This window comes from Danio aesculapii, chromosome 4 (assembly GCF_903798145.1).
Source record: "Danio aesculapii chromosome 4, fDanAes4.1, whole genome shotgun sequence".
In the NCBI taxonomy this organism is placed as follows: Eukaryota; Metazoa; Chordata; class Actinopteri; order Cypriniformes; family Danionidae; genus Danio; species Danio aesculapii.
Window position 1 is genome coordinate 52993996 of NC_079438.1, and position 6301 is coordinate 53000296.

General features: G+C 38.5%; 1 protein-coding gene across 4 annotated transcripts in view; it reads left to right on the top strand.

Annotated features, from left to right (window-relative positions):
• The window catches only part of dock4b (dedicator of cytokinesis 4b), a 173987-nt gene extending 171493 nt beyond the window's left edge, over positions 1 to 2494 (top strand). For all 4 annotated transcript variants that reach the window (XM_056456057.1, XM_056456060.1, XM_056456058.1 and 1 more), the window contains one exon: positions 1 to 2494. This exon is cut by the window's left edge and continues 735 nt beyond it. The gene's annotated coding sequence lies outside the window, so the exon portion shown is untranslated.
• The last annotated feature ends 3807 nt before the right edge of the window (positions 2495 to 6301 follow it).

The window sequence follows — 6301 nt, forward strand, 5'->3', positions numbered from 1 at the left end:
TACTTTTTTATATAGACAAAAGGTGCTAGAAGTCCTCTGCATATTAATGTTAGCACAAATTGTTCAGGATTGCATTTTCCTTTAGGCCTATTCACACTGAATGCAAGACAAAATGTGAGGTGAAATATTACCTTAACACGTTATAGAAGTCGTTTTAGAGAAAAGGTACAGCCTTGTTAATCTGAGCTTTTGTCATTTAAGGCTATAAAGTGTGGGGGAGATCATATTTATTGTATTAATTTGCATTTTATTCACTTCTTTGGGTTTGAGGTGATAAAAGTGTGCCTTTGCACTAATTCTCATATTTCCTGCGATTTAATATTTATACACATTGGTTATATATGCACATATTATTATTAATAGGCTTACATAAATAAATTGGGTTTATGTCTGTAGTGCAAGAGGCTCACAAACTGGAACTGTTTACATTTTCATCATTTTTATTTCAGCAGTGTTTCAGTTGCCATTTCCCCGTTCATTAAAAAATATATATATATATAAAGAATAAATACACACACACACAGTTGAAGTCAGAATTATTAGCCCCCTGAATTATTAACACACCTGTTTGCTTTTTCCCCAATTTCTGTTTAACGGAGAGAAGATTTTTCCAACACATTTCTAAACATAATATTTTTAATAACTCATTTCTGATTTATTTTATCTTTGCCATGATGACAGTAAATAATATTTGACTAGATATTTTTAAAGACATTTCTATACAGCTTAAAGTGACATTTAAAGGCTTAACTAGGTTAATCAGGTTTACTAGACAGGTTAGGGTAAATAGGCAAGTTATTGTATAACAATTATTTGTTCTGTAGACTATCGAAAAAAATTATAGCTTAAAGGGGCTAATTATTTTGACCTTAAAAGGCTTTTTGAAAAATTAAAAACTGCTTTTATTCTAGCCGAAATAAAACAAATAAGACTTTCTCCAGAATAAAAAATATTATCAGACATACTGTGAAAATTTCCTTGCTCTCTTAAGCATCATTTGGGAAATATTTAAAAATAAAAAATAAAAAATCAAAGGGTGGCTAATAATTCTGACTTGCCACTGGTGTGCTGGACTATGCAGAATCGGTGGTTGAAGAAAAATGCTTATATGTCATGTCTCAGTCGGTTTTCACTCAGTGTGAATAGACTTTTAGAAAATCTGCTACTTTCTTAAAACCAAGTCTCTAGTCTTATTGCTAAAAATCTGCACACAAAGAGCTCTCATTGGTTAGACGAGTGTATTGTCTATTGTGTGTTTGTAATCAAAAGTTATACCTCCAATCCATATGTGTAATCTGAGCACAGTCGTGGGTGAGTCTATACAGGCTTTCTGGAGCATTAAAGCATTGATAGTTTCTTTGGGGTCTGAATGATTGGAATCTGTGTAGGTGGTCCCAGAGATTCCCAACAAGAGTTTCCGTACAGAGCACATGCCTACGCAATGTAAATGGAAACAGACTTTCATGGAGTTTTGCCAAGTGTGGTGCCAAAGGAACAGGTGGGCTGTAAGGAAAATGGATGTCTTCAACCCGGAAATGCTTTATTAGGATGCAAATGGAGCGTTAGACATCCAGTGTAATAGACTTCACTGTTAAGGACTTATGGTGCACCGGATCACTTTACAGCGCTGCGTTACCATGCTGCTGCTGGTTGTCTGAAAGATAGTGAGACAAAGTCATATAACCTGGTAATAGAGCTTCTTATGAATGGTACTTGATCTACCTAGGGCATTACAGAGACTCGAGCTGCCTTTGGGCAATAAGGGCTGCCATTCCTGTTCACGTTTAATCAGAGCTGATGCATTCCGGTCGAATCTGGATTGGCACCTCTGGACTACACTTTCCACAACCTCATTCACCTGTAAAAAACACAGGTAGAGTGTATATCTGTTTAACCTGTTTGAATAATGACAACACATGCCTAAACATGCATAAATGCATCTGTAGATGCCACACATGGTGCATAATAGTGTAAAATCTGCAGGAATGTTTGTGCATTTGCATGCTAAGTTCATTTGTTGCCAACTTTGCGATTCTTTTGGGCCCTTCAAATGAAGTTCTGCCAAATATAAAAGCAGAGGCCAGGAAAATGTGATTGTCTAACGCAGTACAATGTCCTTGTTTATTTTATACGTCTTATTAATTCTCAAATTAACTGAAGTATGATTTCTTTCTCCTTTTTATGGTCACATTTTATGAGACTTGGATTTGTTTGCGAATGCCAGACGATGATGACATTCATGAAAATCAGAACTGTAAATGAAATAACGAGATTGTTGTAATTACGCCAAATGCAATATCTTGTCTATTGTACAGAACATGTTTTTAACATAAGAAGTATAGCTATAACAAATTTACAGCTTTGAATGTTTGAACAGCAAATTAAGATGATAAATGTCAAATATTTATGTATTTTGTGAGCGTAGGGAAAATGAGGTCGAGAAAGCGCCTAACACATTTACATTCTAATGACTTCCTGTCTAATAAACATTTCCAGCGAGAACGTTTTGATTCAACAGCTCATTGCATTCTTTTCTCTAAAAGGTTACCTCATGTTTGCATAGGACCAATTTCTTTATTCTGTGCAAGTTAACAGTCTGAATATGTCAACAAACCGAGTTGCATATATTCTTTAGGAGTCTTGAATTGGAGATGGAGCTAATGTATGTATATGCAGTGTGTGTATTTTACAGATTAAGCTCAATGACAGCCCATTGGACCTCTAATAAGGATCATAACGGTGGAAAAAGCAGGAATCTCATTGTCATTCCTCCAGGTGCAGTGAGTCGGTTGCATTATTCATGGGTTTGTCTCTGTTCAGTAAGACCTGTATTTGCACACGTAATGCAGTCTTGCTGTGGTGGGACGTTTGAAGACTCCACACTGTCATGGCAAGTTTGTACCCAGCCTGAGACGTGAGGAATCGAGGATTTTTCCAAGGAAATTCGCAGTTTACTTAAAAGGTAAAGTGGAAATTGTAATTGGGAAGTCTTCCGGACCAGGGGAATATGAAGGGCTCAAGCAAGAGTAAATAATCCAAGCCTTTGCTGCTCCATCCTTTTTATGTTTTTTTCAAAACGTTCACAAACTGTTCCCGTTAAAGTGTACCTCATTTAAATGCAAAACACCCAGAGAATTGTAAATTTATGGGTACGGTCAAAGGCTGGGGAAGGAGAAATGCGGGTCTTAACGTTTCCTTACCTTGGTTGAGCTCTTCATAGCACAAGCTCAAGGTGTTTTTCAGCTTCAGCAAACTATAAAAGAACACAGAGTTTCCATCTGGGACTGAGGTTCATCGGCAGAGACTAAGATTTCAAACAGCTCATGGATAATAGATTTCCTGTTTCATCCCTCTGATTTCCTCTATCACTGCTGTTATGCTTTCGGCTGATTGGGATTTGCCCATTGGCTTTACCCACCTTTTCTCTCTCTGTTGTTTTGTTGCTTTCTGTGTTATAACCTCGTCGAGGACTCTTGCAGGTATCTTATGGGGATTTCCACTGAACATCAAACAAAGGATTGATGTAGGCAACCGTATCTCACAACTATCCTGGGTGCGAGAACTTTAGATTTTGGATTTGACTGCTGTCCACACCAGAGATAGATGGCGGTACTCCTGTTGATGATGATGGACACATCATTGATCATAAATGATGAAAAAGCTTGTATGGTGTATTTTGTGTAACAATACAGAGCACCTCCACAACCTTAGCCAGAATACATTTTAAAGCATCAATGGTTTCCTACCCACAAAAAGGTTTGTTCCAGAGGGTAAGCCTAAAATTTCGGCCAAAATTCAAGGTAGGATGGAAAGAATCAATAGCGGTGTGAGTTGCCCCAAGATGGTAGACAAATTGACAGAGTACTACAGCATACCAAACAGAATAAATCTATCTTGGGCACAACAGAGTGAGAACAGTCATGACCACTACAGTATATTGAAAGGTTGTTCCAAAACTACTTCGTCACTTCAGAATAAATGGACACTTTTCACTTATTTGATTTATTGGTCCGCAAAATCCAACCCAAATTAAATGGAGGTTTAGTCTGTCAACCACCTAATAAGATGTTAAATTGTTGGAGGTGAAAGGGGCTCTGTTTTAAGAAATAGATAGCTGCCTACATAGACAGCATTTTAAGACATGGGTATGCTACCAACAAAATTTTTGTTCCAGTAATTAAACTGCAATATTTTGGCAAAAATATCAGGTAGCCTGGGAAAAACATTGCCAGTGTGCACTGAATAGAGTCAGAAAACTACTGCATTCCAAATCTACCTCTGGCAATACAGAGTGAGAATGGTCATGGACGCCATATTAAAGGGTTTTGTTCCAAAACTTATTTTGTGGTTTTAGAAAGTTATGCTTAACCTCAACATCCTAATATGATGCAAGTTATGCAAGTGCCGAGTTTGGCTCTGTTCCACAACTTTGTCACCTGCACAGTTAGGCAGCATTTTAATGCATCACAGCTGTCAAAGTTTCAAATGATAAGCTACAATTTTGTTGCCCAAAATCTGAGGCAGCGTGCAACCCCCCTAGGGAAAAAAAATCCATGAATGCACTGTTTTGTTTATCAAGTCAGTGGATGAATAAATAGAATGGCTGTATTTGACCTGCTTCCCCACAGGAATATTCCCACTGCCATGTTGAAGTGTGTTCCACTTTGTCAAGACCAAAGAAGCTCAAATGTGCAGACCATTGACCCCATGATTTTGATAGAGAGAGCAAGTCCTCATGTTAAGTTCAAGCGGCTCTGCAAGGACATACAAGTTTGGATTGTAGCACAGCCAATATTGCTGCATCCAAGCAGGAAAAATCTGCCTCCTTTGGCGTGAGAACAATCATAGCAGGGATTTTTGCTCTTCCTAAACAGAAGTTCTTTGGCCACTTCAAATGGGCCTAGTGATGCATTTCGTGAGTCATGGATACTTTTTTTAATTGCCATGTTTTTTTCCTTTTTAAAGAAAATTTTAAGTTTGCTTTATTTTTTTGGTCCACTTCACCCTTTATCTTTTCAAAGCTCCCTCACTCTATCTGAAGGTTAAACCCTTCAGGGATCAGGGCATAGGGATAAGCAATTTAAAATGGCACACACTTAAATTGATTATTATTTTTTTCTTTATCAGCTTTAGTTGATGACTAAGTGCTTCAAATCGGTCACTTCCAAGGTTCCGTTGTAGTTAGGATGCTATCTGTGTAGGAAGCCCCCTATGATTTGGACCATGTCCAGCAGCCTTTATGTGATCTTAACAGGTGCATTCTGCTAGTTTGACAGACTCCTGAGAGATAGGAAGGACATCTGAGAAATCTGCTGACCAGGCCATGACATTGAAGCACTTGAGTGAACTGCCCATCATCAGCCTGAGTGGAAACGCCACAGTGATGTGGCCACTTGCAGTGAGGATTGGGAAATTACAATAGAACGAGGATAAAATGAAGCACTTGAGTCACAGTGTGATCTGTATGCCGATACTCACCTAGGGCTAAATTAAACATCCATCCATTAATCCTTCCTTCCGTTTTGCATGCAAATTAATTTGCATGCGGCCCAAGCTGCATAAAACCACCAAATCTTTGATGCCAACTCTTCCACCACTTTATTGTGCACTCGTATCTAGCGGTTGGTGTTTTTGCTTTCTTAAGTGTTGGTCTGCACTTGACTGTCAGTTGTGGGTGGTTGTGGGAAGAGAATGGTAAAGGTTGGAGCTCTTCGCCTTGGGCGGCTCATATGCAACTGTGGCGGCATAAATGCACTTGTCAGTGACCCTTACACTTAACAGCACGTCCTCCACGGTCATGCTGGCACATGATTGTTATTTCAGCAGCAGGATTCTTAGCTCAGTCTTTTTATTCCTTTCCAACTGTTTTCTGCAGTCATGCTCTCGCCTCTGCGGCTGGGCCATGAAAGTGGCACTTCTACTTTTTACCATAGCATAAATGCATTCATGGTATGGATTACCATAACATAAAGACTAAAAGAGAGAATACTACTTGGTGTACTTTAATCAAGTGTTAATTTAGTATTGAATAAAGCCAAGCTCACATTGTGCACCCAAAACTAAAGCCTGTAGTCTTTTATTGCTGGTTTGACATGTTCACCAGCAGCTGATCAGATTCTTCCTCCTTGGAATTCTGGCAGTGCCTGAAACATTGAGATATTCTTGCAGTATGACTACTCTTATGATGACTGTCCAATAGGAGCGCAGAACAGTTTTTGACAGTACAGCAATAACACAAACATTGAGATATATTTTTGTATCTGTCTGCTGATATTATGAGAACAGATCCTACATTGTGACA